Source organism: Pistacia vera, unplaced genomic scaffold (assembly GCF_008641045.1).
Source record: "Pistacia vera cultivar Batoury unplaced genomic scaffold, PisVer_v2 Contig31, whole genome shotgun sequence".
Lineage (NCBI taxonomy): Eukaryota > Viridiplantae > Streptophyta > Magnoliopsida > Sapindales > Anacardiaceae > Pistacia > Pistacia vera.
In genome coordinates, this window is record NW_022196124.1 from 1,710,460 (window position 1) to 1,736,326 (window position 25,867).

The 25,867-nt window shown below is 36.6% G+C and overlaps 2 pseudogenes; both read right to left on the reverse strand.

Annotated features, from left to right (window-relative positions):
• Positions 1-3,766, reverse strand: LOC116136153 (annotated as a pseudogene).
• A 944-nt stretch (positions 3,767-4,710) lies between these two features.
• LOC116136160 lies at positions 4,711-24,968 on the reverse strand (annotated as a pseudogene).
• Positions 24,969-25,867: the final 899 nt, after the last annotated feature.

The following is a 25,867-nucleotide window of genomic DNA, read 5'->3' on the forward strand; positions in this document are numbered from 1 at the left end:
TTACTCTACTACGCTTATAACTATGAAGATCGTTAGCAGTGCCAAGAAGGAAGCAGCATCAACCTCTTTCTGTCCTTCTCCTCCATAAGCTTCGGTAGGATTACACCGTCGAAGAATCTCCGAAACATCTTTCATGGAAGGCCTATCGTTTGGCAAGGTGCTTGTACAAATAAGTCCCAGTTAAATACGGTGGTCATTTGTTCAGGAAAGATTCCTTTATCTCCGGGTCAAAAAACATCCATGATAGGTTTCTCTTCTGCATAGTGTCTCCATGCCCATTCTGCAAGGTTTGAATGCTCATCTCCGATGTTAGGTTCTTTTCCTGTCACCAACTCCAGCAGTACCACTCCAAAGCTATAAAATCAATCTTTTCGTTCACTTTTTTTGTGTAAGCATACTCTGCAATGAAATAACAGAATTGGGTTAAAGCGGGTGTTACTATGGTGTTATTGAAAAACAAAAAGTTATCAGTTTGTAATGTTTCTTACCTGGAGCAAAAAAACCGAAAGAGCCTGCAACGCAGACCTTGTGTGAGGCTCTCCCTGCTTAGCCAACTCTAGCCAGCCAAAATCTGCAATTTTTGCTTTGAATTCAGAGTCTAACAAGATATTGCTAGACTTAATCATCGGTGAATGATCTGCGGAGAGCAGTCGGGTGCATATAGCATAGACTGTGCAGCTCCATTGGCAATCTGAAGTTTGTTGGCAATCCAGAACAACATGATGGACCGAATTGGTCCCTGTTGACGCGGATCTTCTCTTCCTTGCGTGAAGCCATCTATCCAGGCTTGGTTTCCATGTACTCATATACAAGAAGCTTTGAGTTCTCACTTGAAATACAGCACCACAACAACTATATTTGAATGCCGAATTGTGCCCAATATTTGAATTTCTGCAAAAATTTTTTCCAACTTTTCATCCAGTTTTCTGTTGTTCCAGATCCTCTTCACAGCAACAAATTCACCTGAACGGTTAACGGCAATCGGTACACTGTCCTGAGCCCCCACTTCCGATCAGATTACTTTCTGTCAAATTTGACAAAATGTGATTCTGTGAAGTCCAGTCTATGGAATGAGGTGAGTTTCCATGTTGCAAGATCTTGCTTTTGCCTTCTATTTTGGTAGTCTCTAATGACAAACAAGCCCAATAGAATAGCAACCAAGGAACAAGGAATGCAAGGTTAAACCAAGGCTAGGGTTTGGGCGAAATTTTGCCGGAGTCACGGAGTTTGGTGTACACTTGGAAGATTTAGAATAGGAGTATCGACGCGCAAAGATTGGAGTTGTTAAAGAAACTGTCTTCATATGCAAGGTTATTGAGCTCATGTGGGATCTTTCCTGAAAGTTTGTTGGAGGACAGGTTGAGAATGGTAAGCCTCAACCTACCGAATTCAGGTGGGATTTCACCTGAGAATTGGTCCCTGATAGATCTAAAAAAAGGAGGTCAGGTAAAGACCCAAATGCTGCAGGAATTTTACCAGAAAATTCATTTCTGGAAAGATTCAAAGTGGTAAGTGTCTGCCACGAGATATACGGGAAGGGGTGTACTTGAAAGTTGATTGCGATCAAGTAGTAGAGTAGTGAGACGAGAAAGACTAGTCAACTCAACCGGAATTCACCTGAGAGAGGTTGTTGCTTGCCTTAAAAACGTCTAATTTTTTCCAAGAAGCAACTCAGCAGGAATTTGACCTGAAAATCTGTTGTCACTGATTTCCAACCGTCAAATTCCATGCCAATTTGCTAGGAACTCACCAAAAAAGCATTGTTGTTCAGTATCAAGCTTGACAGATTGAAAGTTGTCCAAGCCCGAAGGAATCACCGGAGAACTTGTTGTCGTAAGTTGGACGGTGCGCAAAGAGCTACAATTTCCGAGCGATTTTGGCACCTCTCCACTGGATTATTAGAGAAAGCAACAACTCCTGTCAAAACACCTGCAACACATAAATGTTGAGGTAGTTGACCACTGAATTGATTAGAGACACCTCAAATGCTTCAAGCTTTGAATGGAGGTATTTCTGGTGGCAAGAATCCACTCAACTTGTTTCAAACACCGAAAACCTGTCAGTGAGGCACAGGCCTATGCTTGAAGGCAACTTTCAGAAAATTGATTTGAAAAGAGATTAAACAGTTGAAACTCTGTAACTTCCCTAAGTCTTCTGGTATGGAACCGGTCAAATTATCGCCGAAAGATCAAGCTCAACCAAATTCCGACCTTCAAACGAGTTTGGCAACTCACAGATAGTTTTATGTGAAGAGATAGAAGTTTGTCAGTTAACGAAAAAACACATAGGAAAGGACCTGTCAATTGTTTTTAGCCAAAGACAGAATTTCAAGAATCGTGAGACTGATGAGAGAATCGGGATTTCGCCCATCAAGTTTGCTTCAATCCACAGAGTCTCAAATTCTTTAACTTTCCAAATTCGACTGGAATACTTGCAGGTTTCATCTTCTCATTAAGGGCCAAACCCAGCCCTTCGAGATGGATAAGTTACCGATTTCTTTCGGAAACGTGCTCGAATCATTTTGATAAAGTATAACTTCTGCAACTCCGACAATCGGCCTATACTCGGAGGTATATCGCCAGAAAAGTGTTAGCCCAAAATTGATGTATTGGAGAGCCGAAAGGCGGTCGATATCGTTTGTAACAGACCACGAAAAGATTCTGAGAGAGGTCCGGATTTCAAGTCTGGTGCAGCTCAAGATATCTGGAAACTCTCGGGGATGTTGTTCAAGGAAGGTCAAGGGAGGTTAAGTTTTTCAGGTTGCATATTGTTGGTGGATTTTTTGGGTGATGGATTTGTTCTGGGCGAAAATTCGGTGACCGAATTTTCTTTGCAGGTGATTTCATGCCAGTCACACGGTGATGACGTGGCATTCCAGGAACTGAGAGATGGTGGATTTCCAGTTCTTGCTTAATGTTGAGGAGGTGGTAGTTCTTCTGTGTTTGGGATTTGAGAATTTACTTGGAAGGGTATGGAGATTAGAAGGAGAGTGAAGTGAGTATGCAACAGTACTAGAAATGGGGAGGGTATTTAGGCATTTCAATGATTTCAGTTAGTTGCTCCGAGTGAGTTTTGTTGCGATTTGAAATTTAGTTAGCCGAGGAGAGTGTGCGGGCGGGCTAATAAGTAAGGTTTGGGAATCAAAATGACTAGAAAAGAAATAATTGCAGTTTTGCCACTGATGAAATTCCGATTGTAAGATTAGTCAAATTTGGTGTTATGTTCCATTACAGATCAGCTGTATCATGACAGGGGGGTCTTGCCCACCGATATTTGAGAGAAATTAAGAATAAATCCAAAATCAAGCCGCCGGTTTCTACTGTTAGTTACAAAGGTGTTTTGCTTTTTGTAATGAAAAGGGTTCTTCACATATTTTATCAGATCTAATCTAATGTTAGAAACAACTTTTTGTTTATTTTAATTATCTTACTCTCTGATAAAAGAAAAAATATGACAATCTATTAAATAATTTTTCCATTCTTTCTATAACTCTATGATTGTTGATTAATAGATTAAACGACATATTTTACCCGATGTTTAGTGAAATCTCAAGTTAATACCTATGATTGCATTTATTCCAAATTTTCACTCTTAAAGTATCATCGTTTCTTTTTATTTCAAAGATTCCTAACTTTTCAATGTACACCGAAATTTTTAATAGAAGATAGACTCATTTACCAGAAGGTGGCTTACATTAACAACATCTAAGTCACAGTTTTTGGTTTTTTTCGATGATTCCAAGTCCCCATTTACTTGGAATCCCCATAAACTCTTCTACAAAACCTATATCTTTCTGTTTACCTACACCGTTTTCGATTATATCCAATAATAACTTACGGTCTTATTTTAAGAGGAGAATCTAGAATAAAACAAGAGCCTGTTGGATATGGTCGGATTGTGTCGTATGTTTTAGATTTACAACAATCACTTTTAACTGTTTGTAGTGTATGTAATGTACACTTGCTTCCTTGTAATACACTTTTATGTTTGACAATATCTCCTCCCCCCAAACAATAAAAAAATAAAATAGAAATGCATCTTTATTATGGTCGTTGTAAATATTTTGTTGGTTTTATAATTAAATTTACAAATTGATCTTCTCCAAATTTTTTTTTTTTCTTTTTTCACGAGATTCGTGCAAATTTAAAGCCACTTGGTCAACAAGCAAGCTCAATTCTTAATAAAACATAAACTTTACTCAGTTTAGAGGTAATAAGCGCTGTAAAGCTTGAGCTTCACGGTGCTACAGCCTACAGTGGATTTAGTTCCGCATTCGAGTGAAATGTGGAGCTTTTGAAGTTTAGGTGAGAATAAGGGGATTATTTTATAAGATTTGTGAAGGTTTTTTGGGGTGATATGTTTTGTTAAGTGGTTGAATTTGCACTGGAAGAGCGATCCAGATTTGTTTTTTCATTTATTTTGGCTGATTCTTATTTGGGTATGTTTCAAATTTTGTAGTATTTACATTGTGGTTTGCAGAATCAGGAAGCGTTGGCTGAGATTTTGAGTTGTCAAGATGTTGGAAGTGATTTCTTAGGGTTCTGCATGCTTAAATCTGTGCTATTTGGGTTGTGAGCTTGTTATGTCAATAGTTTCACGACTCAACTATTCGAAAAATATAGAAGTGCTGAAGGACTGAAGTCCAAAATTGAGATCTATAGATGCATAACTAGAAATATACACCAGAACTAAACCAGTGGACAGGGATTCCATTTACAGAGTACAAACTTGAAGTGGTATAAGGACTCATTCTAAAGCAACACTCAAAATCTTAATGCAATTTTATACGAGACTATCATTTTCTTCCCATCAGTTACCTTCTTACTACTATAACTATGAAGATCGTTAGCAGTGCCAAGAAGGGAAGCAGCATCAAACTCCCTTTCTGTCATTCTCCCTCCATAAGCTTCGGTAGGATTACACCGTCGAAGAATCTCCGAAACATCTTCATGGAAGGCCTATCGTTTGGCAAGGTGCTTGTACAAATAAGTCCCAGTTTAAATACGGTGGTCATTTGTTCCAGGTAATCTGATCCTTTATCTCCGGGTCAAAAACATCCATGATAGGTTCTCTTCTGCATGTGTCTCCGCCCATTCTGCAAGGTTTGAATGCTCATCCCGATGTTAGGTTCTTTTCCTGTCACCAACTCCAGCAGTACCACTCCAAAGCTATAAATATCAATCTTTTCGTTCACTTTTTTTGTGTAAGCATACTCTGCAATGAAATAACAGAATTGGGTTAAAGCGGTGTGTTACATTGGTGTTATTGAAAAAACAAAAGTTATCAGTTTGTAAATGTTTCTTACCTGGAGCAAAATAACCGAAAGAGCCTGCAACTGCAGACATTGGTGAGGCTCTCCTGCTTAGCCAACATCTAGCCAGTCCCAAATCTGCAATTTTTGCTTTGAATTCAGAGTCTAACAAGATATTGCTAGACTTAACATCTGGTGAATGATCTGCGGAGAGCAGTCGTGGTGCATATAGCATAGACCTTGCAGCTCCATTGGCAATCTGAAGTCTTGTTGGCCAATCCAGAACAAACTGATGGACCGAATTGGTCCTGTTGACGCGGTCTTCTCTTCCTTGCGTGAAGCCATCTATCCAGGCTTTGGTTTTCCATGTACTCATATACAAGAAGCTTTGAGTTTCACTTGAAATACAGCACCACAACTTAACTATTTGAATGCCGAATTGGGCCCAATATTTGAATTTCTGCAATAAATTCTTTTTCCAACTTTTTATCCAGTTTTCTGTTGTTCCAGATCTCTTCAAGCAACAAATTCACTGAACGGTTAACGGCAATCGGTACACCCTGTCCTGAGCCCCACCCGTCAGATTACTTTCTGTCAAATTTGACAAAATGTTTGATTCTGTGAAGTCCAGTCTATGGAATGAGGTGAGTTTCCATGTTGCAAGATCTTGCTTTTGCCTTCTATTTGGTAGTCTCTAATGACAAACAAGCCCAATAGAATAGCAACCAAGAGAACAAGGAATGCAAGAGTAAAACCAAGGCTAGGTGTTTGGGCGAAATTTGCCGGAGTCACGGAGTTTGGTGTACAACTTGGAAGATTTAGAATGGAGTATCGACGCAAAGATTGGAGTTGTTAAAGAAACTGTTTCATATGCAAGGTTATTGAGCTCATGTGGGATCTTTCCTGAAAGTTTGTTGGAGGACAGGTTGGAATGGTAAGCCTCAACCTACCGAATTCAGGTGGGATTTCACCTGAGAATTGGTTCCCTGATAGATCTAATAAAGGAGGTCAGGTAAAGACCCAAATGCTGCAGGAATTTTACCAGAAAATTCATTTCTGGAAAGATTCAAAGTGGTAAGGGTCTGCCACGAGATTATACGGGAAGGAGGTGTACTTGAAAGTTGATTGCGATCAAGTAGTAGAGTGTGAGACGAGAAAGACTAGTCAACTCAACCGGAATTTCACCTGAGAAGAGGTTGTGCTTGCCTTAAAAACGTCTAATTTTTTCCAAGAAGCAACTCCAGCAGGAATTTGACCTGAAAATCTGTTGTCACTGATTTCCAACCTTGTCAAATTCCATGCCAATTTGCTAGGTAACTCACCCAAAAAAGCATTGTTGTTCAGTATCAAGCTTGACAGATTGAAAGTGTCCAAATGCCCGAAGGAATCTCACCGGAACTTGTTGTCGTAAAGTTGGACGGTGCGCAAAGAGCTACAATTTCCGAGCGATTTTGGCACCTCTCCACTGAGATTATTAGAGAAAGCAACAAATCCTGTCAAAACACCTGCAACACATAAATGTTGAGGTAGTTGACCACTGAATTGATTAGATGACACCTCAAATGCTTCAAGCTTTGAATGGAGGCCTATTTCTGGTGGCAAGACTCCACTCAACTTGTTTTCAAACACACGAAAAACCTGTCAGTGAAGGCATCAGGCCTATGCTTGAAGGCAACTTTCAGAAAATTGATTTGAAAAGAGATTAAACAGTTGCAAACTCTGTAACTTCCCTAAGTCTTCTGGTATGGAACCGGTCAAATTATTGCGCCGAAAGATCAAGCTCAACCAAATTCCGAACTTCAAACGAGTTTGGCAACTACCAGATAGTTTATGTTGAAGAGATAGAAGTTTGTCAGTTCTTTAACGAAAACAATCCACTAGGAATAGGACCTGTCAAATTGTTTTTAGCCAAAGACAGAATTTCAAGACTCGTGAGAATGATGAGAGAATCCGGGATTTCGCCCATCAAGTTTGCTTCCTCAATCCACAGAGTCTGCAACTTCTTTTACTTTCCAAATTCGACTGGAATACTTGCAGGTTTCATCTTCTCATTAAGGGCCAAACCCAGCACTTCGGATTGGATAAGTTACCGATTTCTTTCGGAAACGTGCCGTCGAACTCATTTTGATAAAGATATAACTTCTGCAACTCCGACAATCGGCCTATACTCGGAGGTATATCGCAGAAAAGTTGTTAGCCCCAAAATTGATGTATTGGAGAGCGAAAGGCGGTCGATATCGTTTGGTAACAGACCCACGAAAAGATTCTGAGAGAGGTCCAGGTTTCAAGTCTGGTGCAGCTCAAGATATCTGGAAACTCTCCGGGGATGTTGTTCAAGGAAAGGTCAAGGAGGTTAAGTTTTCAGGTTGCATATTGTTGGTGGGATTTTTTGGGTGATGGATTTGTTCTGGAGCGAAATTTCGGTGACCGAATTTTTCTTGCAGGTGATTTCATGCCAGTCACACGGTGATGACGTGGCATTCCAGGAACTGAGAGATGGTGGATTTCCCAGTTCTTGCTTAATGTTGAGGAGGATGGTTAGTTCTTCTGTGTTTGGGATTTGAGAATTTACTTGGAAGGGTATGGAGATTAGAAGGAGAGTGAAGTGAGTATGCAACAGTACTAGAATGGGGAGGGTAATTTAGGCATTTCAATGATTTCAGTTAGTTGCTCCGATGGAGTTTTGTTGCGATTTGAATTTAGTTAGCCGAGGAGAGTGTGCGGGCGGGCTAATAAGTAAGGTTTTGGGAATCAAAAAGACCCTAGAAAAGAATATAATTGCAGTTTTGCCACTGATGAAATTCCGATTGTAAGATTAGTCAAATTTGGTGTTATTGTTCCATTACAGATCAGCTGTATCATGACAGGTGGGGTCTTGCCCACTCGATATTGGAGAGAAATTAAGAATAAATCCAAAATCAAGCCGCGGTTTCTTACTGTCTAGTTACAAGGTGTTTTGCTTTTTGTAATGAAAGGGTTCTCTACATATTTTATAGATCTAATCTAATGTTAGAAACAACTTTTTGTTTATTTTATTATCTTACTCTCTGATAAAATAACAAAATATTGACAATCTATTAAAATAATTTTTCCTTTGTTTCTTATAACTTTATGGTTGTTGATTAAATAGGTTAAACGGCATGTTCCCACCCGATCTTTAGTGAAATCTCAAGTTAATACCTATGATTGTATTTATTCCAGATTTCCAACCTTGAAATACCATCGTTTCTTTTATTTCAACAAATTCTTAACCGTTCACTGTAGCGCGATGTACGTTAGCACGCTAAAGTGCATTGACGCTTTCTTTGGTAGAAAATGGGATAATTTTAGCAAAACGTGGTTCACATTAATCGCATTTAAGCTAGCGGTTTTTGGCTTTTTTCAGTCAATTCCAAAGCCCAAAATCACTTTTGAGACCACCGTTGGACTCCCCACAATCTCCTCTGCAAAATTTATATCTTCACTTGTTGACTTCACTCACCATTTCCGACTACAATCAACAGTAACTTATAGTGTTATTTTTAGAGTGAAAATAAATACAATCAATGATATCAACTTAAGATTTCGTTAAATTTCGGTGGGAATATGTCGTTCACTCAATTAAATACGTCCAAAAAAGATTAAATTTGGTTGACATCCTTGCGTACGAGATGTTAATTTTTTCCAATTTTGAAATAATCAATTCTGAAAATAAAATCTTTTAATTGCTGTGATTTTTAAAATCTATAATGATATGTTTGATAAATTAGATTTTTAAAATGATTAAAAAGGATAATTTATTTCCTAAACTACAACAACCTAAACGCACTCTCAATACATTAAGGTGATAGATGATTGACGATGGATTGATAGGACTTCAGTGCGGTGGCTTGACGATTGGCAACCGTTGGACACGGATTAACATAGTAGTGAGAGAGGGGTAATTTGGTAACATTCAATTGTAACAATTAACATTTATAAGTGGAAGTCAATGGATTTAGTTAAGTCAATGGAATTGGGATGGTGTACGATTAAGACAAAGACAAATGAAATGAAAAGGTGGCAAGTAGCACGAACCTTCATATATTTGTCGTTGAATGTTGACTATAGATATGAGAATAGTATGTTATCCCAATCTTGGTCAAGACTTTTCTTTTGAAACCATTCATTTCTCTATCACACCACTGCTAACCCTATCTTACATTTCTCTAATCCCACTTATCCTATTTCACCGGGCTTGATTATAATTTTCTTGATATTTTTTTCCCAATGACAATATCCTTGCACAAGATTAACTCGGTTTTTTTTTTTTATACAAAATTAATAAAGAAGATTTTTCTTTTCTTTTTTTTTATCATCGAGAGTGTCTGAACTAGTTTACATACACCTTAACTAATCTATTGGAAACTTAGAATTGTTGGCAGGATAAGATCTCTACCTCAACTAATTTTTTGGAAACCTAAAATTGTCAGTAGGATAAGAACTCTAATGACTACCATTATTACTTATTAGTATCTGGAGTGATTCAAATTCAATAACGTATGAAACCTTATTTTATTTTTTTATCATTAGACAAACTATTCAACAGGGGTTAATAAAAAAGACTAATTATAAGCATAATTGGTATATTATTCTTTTTCCTTAATGAATGTAAAGATGCTGCCTAACGCAAAAAACTCAACTTTTTTTCCAGATACTGTGTATACAAAAAGAATGAATCCATTGTTGGTGGAGGATCCACTGCAGTATTTGAAGAGGGGTTTGAACGTTATAGATATTGTTCTTCATTACACTTTAGAATTAGAGAGGATCAACGTGGAGCCCAAACATGTCTGTTTCTACTTTAACAGACTTGACTCATATTGACTAGTAAATTAGTCTATAGAATAAAACAAACAGCGTAGCCTCGGAATAATAATAAGGGGATGAAACGTATCCGTTGTTACTCAAATTATTACTTTTTTAAGTAGACAACATCTAGCAATGCATCATGCTATGTAAAATCTAGAAGAAATGAGACTGTGTTTTGTTTCAAGTGTAAGACAGGACAACTAATTCTTAATATTCTATTCATTATTGCTTACTCTAGCTGTTGCCATTTCGTCAAGCTACAACCTCACACCAAGTTCGAGGATTCCAATATGATAGTTGATACCGATATATATACACAATATAATATTTAGTTTTTCAAACATGTGAGAGTTTTTTTTTTTTTTTTAATTATCAGAATGTCTGGGTTAACTTATATATACATCACCTAAACCTACGAGATCTTAGAATTATTAATCAAATAAAAAAATCAGTGGTTATTCATACTAACAATCAAAGAGGTGGGAATATTTTTATATTCTCGCTTAAAAAAAAAAAAAAATCGTATTGTTTGTAAAAACTTAGAAAATATTATTAAAATAAATGTTTGAAGCTTATCCATCTATACATAGGTTGAATCTTGGTTCAACTAAATCATCATCATAACTCAGTGGAAGATGAAATCCTAATTGTGGATGGTGTGCTAAGTGCTAACCCAACTAAGGTAATTAATTTTGCAATTAGTGGACTATGTAAATGGTAGGTGGCCAGATGATGTAATGTAACATTAATTAAAGAATAAAATGTTAGAAATAGGTTTATTTTTCCTTGTTTTTTACTAATATTTAATTATTTATTTGGCGTTCTTGCATATTATATGTACTATTTTTAAGTTTTTTTATAAAGAAAAATCCTATTAACTGAAATAAATAAATGAGAATTTCTAGATAGAAAATGACTAAACTAAATTTATAAGAAAAAGTATACAAGTTGTTTCACGAGGAGGCTTATTTTTCCAAATTCACGTGTGTGGAATGGAATGGTTTTCAATGATTTAATGATTATACAAGTCAATAAAGCTAAGCATCAGGTGAACCAATCAGAAGAAAACTGGGTTTCACACCTAACGTCCAGGAAAAAAAAAAAAGTCTTTTAATCTAGATGCAGGCACTTCTTTTTTTTTTTTATCTGAAATCAAAACACAAATTAACAGATAAGGTCTTAACTCTTAAGTTACACTGTTACGAACATCTTAATTAATGGAACTTGAAGGGCTTGTAGGTATGGACAGCCTGGTTCAAACCTTGAATGGAGCCACATGCTGCGGCCATGGCAGCCAGCAAGCACACCAAATTCAGAAGCTGGAGACTCAACCATTTGATACTTCCTCTTTTAACATTTTTTCTCACAATGTACATCTCCAGAGGGAAATAAACTGTCAAGGGCCAGTAACCAATGGCTCCAAGAAGTGCAAGTACTTCATTGAAGAACGGCAATGCCATGGAAATTACCGTTGCCATTACCACAAATATCGTTCTCCAACTTAGCCTGAAGAGATTGACGCTGAACATTGACTTATTCTTGCTGATGTTTAGAGGGTATTCGTGGCCGATGAACTTTGAATTAGGCCACATCATGCTAGCCCTTGACTCGACCGAGCTGAATACTGGTTGAGCCACTACCTATTTATCCAAAGATTCACTAAAAATTAAGGACATTTAATTGGGAGAAATGTGAGCAATTCCGGTTGTATTACGTTTTATGAGACATAAGAGGATTAAGAGAAAACCTGATATGCTCCCATGAGGTGCACGACAATGAAGAAATTGGCTAAATCAATCAACCAAAAAGGCTCGTAAAATCCAAAGCCAGTCAACATGTTCCCCGGCTCATGGTTCCCTAATGCGGCGTAGCCAAGGCAGCCGCATACCATGTTCAAAGTTGTGGCTGTAAACGTAGCTATTACGTTAGCCTTCTTCATAACTTTGTTTTCTGGCGGTGATGACCTCAATGTGTTCTAAACATTTATGGGAAAAACATAAAGACATACATTAGAATGATTCACTACAAAAGTAAGACTTGCAGTTAAATTTAGACTCACACCATACATGCTTAAGTTCAAATTATTTCCCCAGTGATGCAGAGCCGATTAATGGGAATTAAGTCTTGACAATTTATCAAATAGTGGGTGGTCATAGGTTCGCTTACTTGGATTTCAATCAGGATAGGAGAATATGCGCAAGCAAATGTCATGTCCCCCAGTGCTCTAACCATCCTCCAAATTTTCTCTGCAGCAGTTAAGTCCAGCCCAATTTCCACTCCTGTGAGAGTGGTCTTTTCTGCTTGCCCTGTTCAAATCTCAGAGACTTTTATGGTAAGGAATATATGCTACTGCTGTTTGTTGATATATAACAATCGTTAGAGCCCATCATTGGGGCCTATGTTCATCTATAACCATAGTAACACTCCACCGAATAACAAGAAATTAATAGTTAATTGGTAGAAAGAAAAACACCCAACAAATTAACTCATTTACCTGAAACAATCTTTACAAATGCCAGCCCCATTCCAATGCCTGAATACGAAAAAGACATGATTGCAGCGACGGTGGAGAGCCATGATAGCTTATGAAAGTTTGGGATTTGAGACAAAAGAATTTCAACAATTCCAATTGCAATCATGTATTGATTATTGGATAACTTGCATGGCGCTCCATGGCCTTCTTTGTGGAAACAATTCGATCTGCGTATGGCCCTGAAAGTTTGTTGAAAAAAATTAAATTGAACATAGTAATTAGCTCCAGCTTAATTAAAAAGTTAATTAATGTAGCTTAATATGATTATCTTACTCCATGCTTATTGATGTTGTGATGGTATAGCCTACTAGCATCCCAGTCAGGAGTATAAACTGGACCAACTCACAGACCTTGTACTTGTTTCCACCTAATAAATATAAACCATCCAGAAAAATCAAAATCAGATTCAATATAACTTTACCTTGATGTGATTGGATGTAATTCTTACTTTGTATTGTACGATATATCTAAACTTACCTAAGTAACATTTTACAGCCTCCCCATATGAGTAATTTCTCTTTCCAGAGTCTGGAGCCCTGTAACAATCTGCTAAGAGACCGGCTGTGTATAATGATATGGCTGAGAAAATTAAAAGAGTTGCAACGCCGGTGATCCATCCCAGCTGTGCTATCCCCCAGGCCAGTGACAGCACTCCAGATCCTACTATGGCTGTAATTATATGTGAACTTGCAGTCCACACGGTCCCTGGGTAACCTCACCAAATTAGAATTATATATAACTTCAAAAGTAAAAGTTACTTTGACTGGGAATAAAATTTACCCCGCTGTATTAGTGATCTTAAATGCAATTACAGACTTGCATTTTCAAGGACTATAAAGTATTCAGATTTGATTAATTATCATTGTCCTTTAGCCATTACTTCAGCGAGGATAAATAAGAAAATGTGGAGCCTAAGCAATAAGAATGCATGCATCTGGTTTTGCTGGTCAAATCTCTGCCAAGAAGCCTCGTTGCCAATAGATGATAGGACCCTATTACGTATATTTGACTTCCTTTTACCATGCAAGGAAACGCTTGGCCACAAGTTGGTTTGGGTTTAACATAGTTATTATCGGATCCGGTTTGGGTTTAACATAGTTATTATCGGATCCTCATTGAAGAACATGAATGCTTTGTTTAGATATGAAATCAGATTATGTCAAACACAAAAGTTACATGCATGAAAAGTATAAAATTATACACGGACGCTTGATCCATCAAAAAGAAAAAACAAAATCATAAGTTGAAGGCATATGTATATAGGAGTTAAGACAGGATGAATACCAGTTCTTTTATACGTTCCATCATCATCAATCTCCCTATCTGCCACTTTGCTAATATCCATACTAGATTCACAAGATATCTCTTCTTCAATATGTTGAACTATCTTGCCCATATCATAATTAACTATGTTTACTTGAACAAGCAATGTGTACTTGGAAAGATTGTACTATTCAGTGGTCGTTATATGAAATAATCACAAAGTTGATGAATAACAAACAAAAAATTGGCTTGCTTTACTAAAGGGAGGAGAAACAAAAGTAGTTCTTGAAAAAATTGTTTTGTTGAGAGTATAGTCTGAGCATGTGCACTATCCGTGCGTTCTAGGACTAATATTTGTACTCCATTGAGAATGCAGTGCAGGCAGACTTTTTATTATGTATGTAAAGATGTTGCCTGCGGGTTACATAAGCTGAGGTGTGAATTGCAGGCCCTACGGTTCATTACAACACGTACGTTAATACAATTGGAAAATAGGACACTCATTTGCCACATTTCAATCATTTCCTGAATGTATTGAATAACTTTTGCATGTTTAGCGGTGAGCATTTATTAAGGTCTTATCTCTTCCAAATCGGGAGAACAACATTTTCCCACCTAAGGTTTGGTGAAACGAGACTTTTCCATCCTTCAAGTTTCAAAATGACACTTTCCTACCATTCGTTAAGTTTTGTTATATTTTCTATTAATATTTGACTAAAAAGATGAAAATACCCTTACTTATTTGTCTTTATAATTTTTTTGTTATTTATTAACTAATCAAAAAGTCAAATATTAAAAAGTTAAAAAAGAAAAAATAGTTAACTCCAACTAAAAACTTAGGAGTAATATTATAGAATTGTTTAAAGTTAAATAATCTTAATATTTATTTATAATGTCATTAATATCTCATCATTATTAGTCAATAATCTACTAAATTTATAATATTTTTCATAATACAATGTTTTTCATTTTTACTAATTAACATAGAAAATCAATATTCCTAATTAATTAAATAAACAAAGAGAAAAAGAAAGAAAGTATTTTTATATTTGAACTAATGAATAATCACTTTAACTTAATTAAATTTTAATTTATAATAAACTATTTAAGGGTATTTTTCATTTTTTTAGTAAAATATTAACATAAAACACTAATTGAATCTGATAAAGGGTGAGAAAGTGTTATTTTGAAACTTAATGAGTGGAAAAGGCTGTTTTGCCAAACATTGGGTGGGAAAATGCTGTTCTCCCCTTCCAAATCCGTTTACTAAGCCAAATTGGGAGAAACCTAATCAGAGTTGAAAGAGCAAATTTCTTTTTCTCTCAAAATATTGGGCTTTACATAAATTAAGATGTTAAAAATAGTGATTAGGAACCCAACCCGAGGTGTCACCCTGCCAAGGGGTCGGGTCCTGGGTTGACCAATTAAAATGGTTAAAACATAAATAAGTTTAAAATCTAATAAATATACCTCTAATAAATCTATCAGTCCCTATAAGTTTGAATTCTATCAAACACACCCCTATAATAGTTAGGGTGTTGATTCTTCCAGCCAAATTCTGTCTGATTCAGAGTCAAAAATTCAATCTGACACCACCTCCTAAACCACTGACCTCTTTCAGGTCGTATAATGCATTAGATCGCATTCACATTCAATCGCATGGATTTTAGCTAGCATTGCTTAAGTCGCTTACTTCTTGGTCGCTTCTTTCAGTTGGCATGCACTTTAGGTCGCATGCTCTCCAGATCATTGTTGATCACATCTATCTACAACTCAGCATCCATTTGAGCTTGCACACATGATCGCAAGCTTCAAATCGCGTAGGCATGCATTTCGTATTTGTTAGCGTATGCCCTTGAAACCAGTCATGTTATCGGTTTCAGGGCAATAAATCTTGTAAATATTCTTTTAAGAATGGAAGAAAAAGTTTTGATTCCACATGTTGTTTACTGTTTTATTTATATTATTTGTAATGCATGTGAAATGTCTAGATGATACAAATCTTTAGAAGATCAAATCGTCAAAGCATTCCCTACGTAGGTAATGTTAATTGGGCAATAACATTGCATAGTAAGTATGCTAAATGTCTCTATTGAATATCATGTGATGATATTAGTGTGGGTGATTATAAGAGTTATATCACTAGGGCATTAGCATGGAGAAATGGTTGGTGAATTGTTTATCAAATATGACCAATTACAATGAATCACATGGACATTTAGAATGTGGTCAATGATACATCATAGGGTTATATTAGTATACTACTAATCCTTAGACCTGAGACATCACAGTTAGATTCGACATATGATGCATATGGTTCATATGGTGTATAAGCACGAGACTAGTCATGTCTTGTGTGAGAAGCCAGTTTGGTCATATGTTGTTCATTTGCAAGAAAAAATGATGGTCTAGATGGGATCCGTTGACTCGAAATAGTTTGGTCTCGAGTTCCCAGACGAATGTGAATAAACATTAGAAAAATGAAATCTCTAGCCAGAGTACTAAACAGTCATATGAAAAGGAATTTCATGATAACACGTTCCATTGTATTAATTGACGATTCAAATAAAGACTAAGTTAAGAGTTTTGACTTACCATGAACCTATACTTAATCAGTATTAGACGACAGGGATTTTACTACACTAAACATACGATCGGGAGAAAGGTTCATTGGAGTTTAACTTCATTGTCGCTTAGGGCTTATGGAGCATTGCTAAATGCCTATCATGATTAGTGGAGTTTCAATCATAAAGAGTTGTGACGAAATCTATCGGATTGCAATATTGGACCCACGGCTAGGTTATAGTGAACCTAAGTGGTCAGACCTAAAACAAGTATGAGAAGAGAGAGTAATACATATCATTAAAGGTTAACGATGTTCGGATGTAAATGTGTGTATCCAAATTTATGTATTGGTAAGAAATGATTACTACTGGAAAACTAGCACTTACCAAAGGTAATAAGATAATTTGGTCATTATTGGATTAGATTCAATAATGGAGTAAAATATATTATTGAGTTGGATTCAACAATGAGTTAGATATTAAATGGGATTATTTTATATGCCTTGATTATAAATTTGTTTAAATCAATGATTTAATATTAAGGAGTTAATATTAAATTGAAATTGTTTCAAGGACGACTTAGAATCAATAATGAATTAATATTAAAAGTTAATATTAAATTGAAATTATTTCAAGGACTTAAAAATAATATTGAATTTGTATTAAGGGTTAATATATGATTCATATTAATTCAAGGACTTGAGAATAATTTCAAATTATTGCAAAATGGTCCTTGTATATAAATAAGTGATATTTCCCAAATTTAACCTAATTTTCATTTTAATTGAAATTCTCTCTCTTGAGCTCTCATGGTCGATTCTCTTCTCCTCATCTTGGGGTGGACTTTACTTTGAGGATTTTCATCAAATTTGTTGAAGATCTTGAACTCATTTTCAAGTTACAAAAGTTGTAAAGCATAAAAGGTAACAATTTTCACCCAGCTAAGTTTAAATTATATGCCATATGAACCTTACTTCATGTTACACCAATTTTCACCTTATTTCCATTATGTTTACCTTTAATAGCATAGGATCGTTTAGTATTAACATACTTAGTGTTCTAAAAATCGGACTGGACTAGACTGTTCGGTCTGACCGAGAATCGATGTCATCTCCCTTTCGGTTTTCCCTGAAAACCGATATTATTAATCAAACCGGATTGAGCTGTGGTTGGACTGTTGGAATAGTGCCGAATCGCAGTCCAATCGCGAGTCAATCCTGCCGGATTCCAGTATTGTTCGAGGGAGATAACACCACCATAAGACTTAATGACATCTCCACAACAAAACCCATCCATTTTTAGTGGCTACCATCTAGCCTTTCGTCGCTCGCCACCTATGGTTCACACAACCGTCAGCCTTCCTTTTTTATTCCAACAAATTCTGATGTCGTTAGAACTCCTTGACACCACCATAAGATTCGTCGGCACCTCTACATCAAAGCCCTATGATTCCAACTTTGATTGGCTGTCGATTGTCGTCAGCTATTCATGCCACTGTCAACCTTCCTTCTTGATTCTGAAAAATTCTGGCACGGGTATAACTCCCTAACACCACCATAAGATTTTTCGGCACCTATACATCAAAAGCCGCATGATTCCAAACTTTAATTGGCCGTCAATCGTTTCTGCTGCCAACACTCACCAGTCTCTTCGCGTGACAGGGCTATTTTGGATAGATTTCAAACCTTAAGGGAGTCATGCGTAACTATTTAGGGGTGCTTTTGATGAATTTCAAACATTTAGGGTCTAAAATGTAATTTTATAGGATACGGTCCAACTGATCAAACCAGAAACCGGACCCTTGAATGGGTCAAGCCTCGGTCTGATTTTTGGAACATTGAACATACTTCCAGCAGGATATTACTTATTTTAACACTCCTCCCTAATATCTTTGCTAGAAACACCAAATTTAATTCTTAATTCTTCAAACTTGGATTTGCTTAGAGTTTTTGTCAGGACATCAGTGACTTACTCTTCAGATCAACAATGAACAATTTTAATCTCTTTGTTCTGTTCAGCTTTCGAACAGCATGATACTTGATTTTTATGTGCTTTGTTCAACTGTGAAACACATGATTCTTGGCTATTATAGCAGTTGATTGATTGTCACAAAAGATTGTAGTAGGCTCACATCATTCTAGCTTCATATCTTTTAAGATCATTCTTAGCCAGATCGTTTGATTCACTGCAGCAGCTACAACAATATTATGCTTTTGTTGTTGATTGCGCCACTGTTTCTTGTTTCTTGGACAACCAACTGGATGCTCTTGAGTTTAAGAAAAACACATAACCAATAGTGTTTTTCATATCTTCGACTGATCTAGCCTCAGTCGCTATCTGTATATCCAACTAGATCAAATTCTTCAAACCTTCTAAACTATATCCCGAGGTTTGCACTTCCTTTGATATATCTCAGTACTCTCTTTGCCACCTTGAAATGAACTTCACTAGGCGCGGTCATAACTCTTGAGAGTAGATTGGCCGTAAACATGATATTTGGTTGCATTGCTGTCAAATACAGAAAGCAACCTATCAAGCTTCTATATTTGCTTTCATCGATCTTGTGACCTCTATCTTCTTTACACAACTTTTGATTTTGTACTAGTGGAGTGCTCACTGGATTACAACTCTCCATGTTGAATTTCTTCAGGATCTCATTTGCATATTTCTTTTGACAAGCAAATGTGCCATTTGGAGATTGGTATATCTCCATCCCGAGGAAGAATGTCATCTCGAACTCCTTATGCATTGCTTCCTTAGACTGCTCCATCCAATCAGGATTATTTCTAGTTACAAGCAAGTCATCAACATATAAGGAAACTATAATCATATTGTCATCTGACTTCTTCACATAGAGAGTATGTTCATTAGGGTTTCTTGTATAACCGAGGTTGTATAAGTATTCACTAATTCGGCTATACCAGGCTCTAGGAGATTGTTTCAGACCATACAAAGACTTCTTCAAGAGCAACACTTTATCCTCGCTCCCTTCAACTGTAAAGCCCTTTGGTCGCTCTACATAAATTTCTTCATCTAACCAGCCATTTAGAAAAGTTGATTTAACTTCAAGTTGAAATATCTTTCACTTGAATTGATTTGCTAGTGCGAGGAGAAGTCTGATTGTGTCATGTCTCGCAACTGGAGCAAATGTATCTGAGAAATCGACTCCATATTGCTAAGCATAGCCCTTGGCTACATGTGCTTTATGTTTGTTGACTGATCCATCATGATTTAGCTTAGTCTTAAAGATCCATTTAACTTGAATAACCTTCCGATCTGATGGTCTGTTAACTAACTTCCAAGTTTCATTCTTCTTGATCATGCTTAACTCTCCCTTCATTGCAACTCTCCATTCTTTTAACTTTATAGCTTCAGAGTAGCTTGTAGGCTCCATTATTGCTACATTGCAGCTCTTATATACTTTAGCTAAAGGCTTGGTCCCTCTAACTAAAAATTCATCATCGGCATCTGAATCTTCTTCATCATTTTGGTCGTTAGCAACCTCTCTTTGTTGAGGCCTTGCTTCTTCTTCGATCATTTTTTCTTCCCAATTCCAAATAGACATCTCATCGACTTTGACATCTATTATGATTAGAATCTTGTTTGTGTTTGGATTGAAGACTCTATAGGCCTTGGATTGGCTGGTGTAGCCAATAAAGATTCCAGCTTAAGCTTTTTCATCAAGCTTGATCTTTTTGCTCGTTGGAACATGAGAGTAATAGATGCTTCCGAAGACTTTGAGGTCGTCCACACTTGGTTTAACTTCATACAAAACTTCAAATGGAGTTTGATCGCTTAAAGCCTTTGTTGGTAGTCTATTGAGCAAATAGACTCCTGTATTGACTGCGTCTACCCAAAAGGATTGCGACAGCTTCTTCTCAGCAATCATGCATTTGGCCATCTCCATGACCGTCCTATTTTTTCTTTCACTCACTCTATTTTTTTTGTGGAGTGTAAAGACTACTCAGCTGGTGCTTGATTCCAGCTTCTTTGCATATGCCTTCGAACTCATTTAAGGTGTATTCAATGCCATTGTCATTATGAACTAATTTGATACTCAAACCAGTTTAGTTCTCCACTAACAGCTTAAACTTCTTAAACAGATCAACCACTTCATTCTTTTGTTTTAGGAAGTAAACCCAAACATTCTTGAGAAATCATCTATGAACAGCAAAAAATATTTGCTTTCACTCATAGATGGAGTCTGCATTGGATCACACACATCGGTGTGAATGAGCTGGAGCTTTTTCATAGCTTTTCATGTCGCGTTTGTTGGGAAAGGTTGTCTGTTCGACTTACTGAGCTGGCAAGCATGACATAGACTCCTCCTTTCTTCGATCTTTGGTATATATTGGACCAGATTTTTGTGCTTCATTTCCCTAAAGCCATTGTAGTGAAAATGGTCAAATCTCTTGTGCCATAGTTCAGACTCGTCTAATCTAACAAGCCTAAACTTTAGGTTTTCTCCACTTAACGAGGAAGCCTTTTCCCATCATTCTTACTTTCATGAACTCATAACCCTCACTGACTACTATTGTACACGACTTATTTTGAAATGTAAAGAGTAATTTCTCTCTAACATTTGTCCAACACTAAGTAGACTTTGACTAATTTCGGGCACATACAAAACATTAGTGATGTGTTTTGTACTTGTTCGCCCCTTCCTGTTGGAGCTTTCGCTTCTTCTTCTTCATGGAGTCTGATCTGGTTTAACGTGGGATTTGGTCTCAGTTGTGGTGGTTGCTTCTCTTCCTCCACATATTGCCAAAGACCTTGGCCTCGCAAGAATGTTTTCATTTTAACAGCCCACATATGGTATTGCTCTCCATTGAAAACAAGAGGTAAAATTGAAGCTGAACTTGAAGCCATGAAAACAGTTTTGTGTTATACTAACTGTGACGTTTCACATGGAAAGGAGTTGATGGATATATGAGAGAGATGAATCTCGGTAAATAGGACTAAGGCTCTAATACCAAATGTTGGTTTACAAGCTGGAGAATACAAAGGAAAGAACACAAGTTTTTCTCAGAGACAAGTTTTTCAGATAATGTTTTTGTTGGAAATTGTTTGTCTCTACTTTTTCATAACTTGAGCAAAGCTTATATACAAGTTGATTACATGATCATATACATCATTACATTTACTCTTGTAAAGAGTTAAATGCTAACCTAATCTGTAGAGATATTTCTAAAACCATTATAGCAGAGTCATACATTCTTAACTAACACAAAATATGTCAAATTTACATTCCTAAAAATCAGCTAAACTACTTCGGGTAGTTAACCAAACTCTGACACCTTTTAGATCGGCTCTGAACATTGACCTTTTTTAGGTCATATAATGCATAAGATCGCATGCACATTTGATCGCATGGATTCCAGCTTGCATTGCTTCCAGGTTGCATTACTTCGTAGTTGCTTCTTTCAATTTGCATGCACTTTAGGTCACATGCTCTCCAGATCATTACTGATCCTATTTATCTACAACTTGCATCCATCATAGCTTGCACACATGATCGCAAGCTTCAGATCGCGTAGGCATGCAGATCGTATTAACATACTTCTAGCATGATATCACTTGCTTTAACAGTTAAACACATACTTCCATATCGGCTGGCAGTGATTGTTGGTGGGTGGTGGTGGTCTTGGGTGGCCTGTAATTTGTTTTAAATACAAGGGCATTACTATTCAAAAACTTAATTAATTAGGTGTAAAATTGTAATGATAGTTCATGTAAATTAATTTCAAAATAAGGGCATTATTGTCCAAAAATTTAATTAATAAAGGAAAAAATTGTAACCAAATTAAGATTACAAAGTAATCTTAAAATACCTATGAAACTAGAGATAATTAGATTACCACTTATAAAACCAACAATAATTACTATTAGTTTTGGAAGATTATCAAAATCTTATATTACTTGACAACCAAACGTGATAATTTAAGTAATATAAGATGACATTAACTTAGTAATGGTAGATAACTCCCAACCAAACGCTCTCTTATCATTATTTGTTGCTCCCAAACTTGTTCTATCAAATTCGTGTGCTTCTTCCTTAAGTAGGCTAATATTTGGTCTTTTTTTTTATTTTTTATTTATTCAGAAGTTGGCCCCCATTACTGGCGTTGTATGTATGATTCCTGATTGGTTGCCCATTAAAAAAAATAAAAAAATAAAAAATGGTATTTGGGATTGTTTCAATACATTATTTTGAATTAATATGCATATTCCTAAAAGACCTCTAGTTGATTTCAAATTGGATTTTAAGCTTGCATAAAGTTTGATAAACTTTACTTACTGCAGGAACAATTTGCTAGATTCCTGCCTTCTCTGAATGAATAAAATAAAACGACTTCCAGTACAGCTGTTGTAAGGATGTTGGGCATAAAAGCAATTTTGGATTCAGAAATAGCATTCGTTTATTCTTGATCTTCAATGTTATATATATAAAGAAATCTTATAAAGATTCTCATACAAAGTGTAAAGAAATCTTATAAAGATTCTCATACAAAGTGTTGTGGCAAAAAATGAATGGAAAAGTAATTATAATAAATTTGACTTTTTGTTTCACTCTTCTATTAATTTTTTGTTACCTCACTTTGTATGGAAATCTTTTTAAAATTTCTTTATAAATATAGCATTATATATATATATATCAACAAGGGCACGGAAGGATTAATTCATCAAGTTATAGTGAAACATTATTACATTACATGGTTGGTGGGTTTCGGCCGTGTTACTAATTTGTACTATTACTAGAGAGCAGATTAGAAGAAAACACCACCTCATGCCCAATCACAACCACAACTACAACAACACAGATGTGGAATTCACACGAGATGAAATTAAACTTCGGAAAAGCAGAAGTTGCAGTATTATTATAAGTAATAATCAAGATGTTTACAACTAATTAACTAGAACATAAACTTATACAGCGCATATATTCCTCTTTTCTACAATTCAGGAATTTCACCTGAGAAGAGGTTGTTGCTTGCCTTAAAAACATTCAATTTTTTCTAAAAAGCAACTACAGCAGGAATTTGACCTGAAAATCTGTTGTGACCGATTGTCAAATTTTTCAAATTGCATGACACTTCTCTAGGTAACTCACCCGAAAAAGAATTGTTGCTCAGTACCAAGCTTGACAGATTGAAAGCTGTCCAAATGCCCGAAGGAATCTCACCGGAGAACTTGTTGTGGTGAAGTTGGACGGTGCGCAAAGTGCTACAATTTCCAAGCGATTTTGGCACCTCTCCACTGAGATTATTAGAGAAAGCAACAACTCCTCTCAAAACACCTGCAGCACATAAATGTTGAGGTAGTTGACCACTAAATTGATTAGATGACACCTCAAATGCTTCAAGCTTTGAATGGAGGCCTATTTCTGCTGGCAAGACTCCACTCAACTTGTTTTCAAACACACGAAAACCTGTCAGTGAAGGCATCAGGCCTATGCTTGAAGGCAACTCTCCAGAAAATTGATTTGTAAAGAGATTAAACAGTCGCAGATTCTGCAACTTCCCTAAGTGTTCTGGTATGGAACCGGTCAAATTATTCGCCGAAAGATCAAGCTCAACCAAATTCCGACCTTCAAACGAGTTTGGCAACTCACCAGATAGATTATTGTGGAAGAGATACAAGTTTTTTAAGTTCTTTAACGAAAACAATCCACTAGGAATAGGACCTATCAAATTGTTTATTGCCAAAGACAGAATTTCAAGACTCGTAAGATTGGTGAGAGAATCCGGGATTTCGCCCATCAAGTTTGCATCATTAATCCACAGAGTCTGCAGCTTCTTCAACTTTCCAAATTCGACTGGAATACTTGCAGGTTTCATCTTCTCATTAAAGGCCAAACCCAGAACTTCAAGATTAGATAAGTTACCGATTTCTTTCGGAAACGTGCCGTCGAACTCATTTTGATAAAGATACAACTTCTGCAACTCCGACAATCGGCCTATACTAGGAGGTATATCGCCAGAAAAGTTGTTAGCCCCAAAATTGATGTATTGGAGAGCAGAAAGGCGGTCGATATCGTTGGGTAACGGACCCACGAAAAGATTCTGAGAGAGGTCCAGGATTTCAAGTCTGGTGCAATTCAAGATATCTGGAAACCCTCCGGGGATGTCGTTCAAGGAAAGGTCAAGGAAGGTTAAGTTTTTCAGGTTGCATATTGTTGGTGGGATTTTTTGGGTGATGGTTTTGTTCTGGAGCGAAATTTCGGTGACCGAATTTTCTATGCAGGTGATTTCGGGCCAGTCACACGGTGATGACGTGGCGTTCCAGGAACTGAGAAATGGTGGATTTCCCAGTTCTTGCTTAATGTTGAGGAGGATGGTTAGTTCTTCTGTGTTTGGGATTGAATTTACTTGGAAGGGTATGGAGATTAGAAGGAGAGTGAAGTGAGTATGTAGCAGTACTAGAAATGGGGAGGGTAATTTAGGCATTTAAATGATTTCGGTTAGCTACTCCGGTTGAGTTTTTGCCGGGACTAACCGCAGCTGCGATTTGGAATTTAATTAGGCGAGGAGAGTGTGCTGGCTTATAAGTAAGGTTTGGGAAATCAAAATGACGCCAGAAAATAATATAATTGCAGTTTTGCCACTGATAAAAGTGGGATTATAAGATTAGTCAATGGAAGTCAATGGATTCGGGACGGTGATGTAAGGTGTAAGACAAAGACAAATGAAGAGCAAGTAACACGAAACTTCATATATTATACTTGGAATGAAGGGCATTATTTGTTGTTGAATGTTGACTATATATATGAGAATGAGAACAGTCAATGTGATCCCACTCTTGGTCGAACTTTAAAAAGATTTCATCTTTTTTCTTCTGAAACCATTAATTTCCGACTGTCTTTTTATATTTATGTCATTGAAGAACGGCAATGCCGTGGAAATTATCGTTACCATTTCCACAAATATCGTTCTCCAACTTAGCCTGAAGAAATTGACAATAAACATTAACTTATTCTTGCTGATGTTTAGAGGATATTCATGGCTGATGAACTTTGAATTAGGCCGCATCATGCTAGCCCTTGACTCGACCGAGCTGAATACTGGTTGAGCCACTACCAATTTATCCAAAGATTAACTAAAAATTAAGGATATTTAATTGGGAGAAATGTGAGCAATTCCTGTTGTATTACGTTTTATGAGACACAGGATTAAGAGAAAACCTGATATACTCCCATTAGGTGCACCACAATGAAGAAATTGACTAAATCAATCAAACAAAAAGGCTCATAAGCCAGTCAACATGTTGCCCGGCTGATGGTTCCCAAATGCGGCATAACCAAGGCAGCCGCGTAACATGTTCAAAGTTGTGGCTGTAAACGTAGCTATTACGTTAGCCTTCTTTATAACTTTGTTTTCTGGAGGTAATGACCTCAATGTGTTCTAAACATTTATGGGAAAAACATAA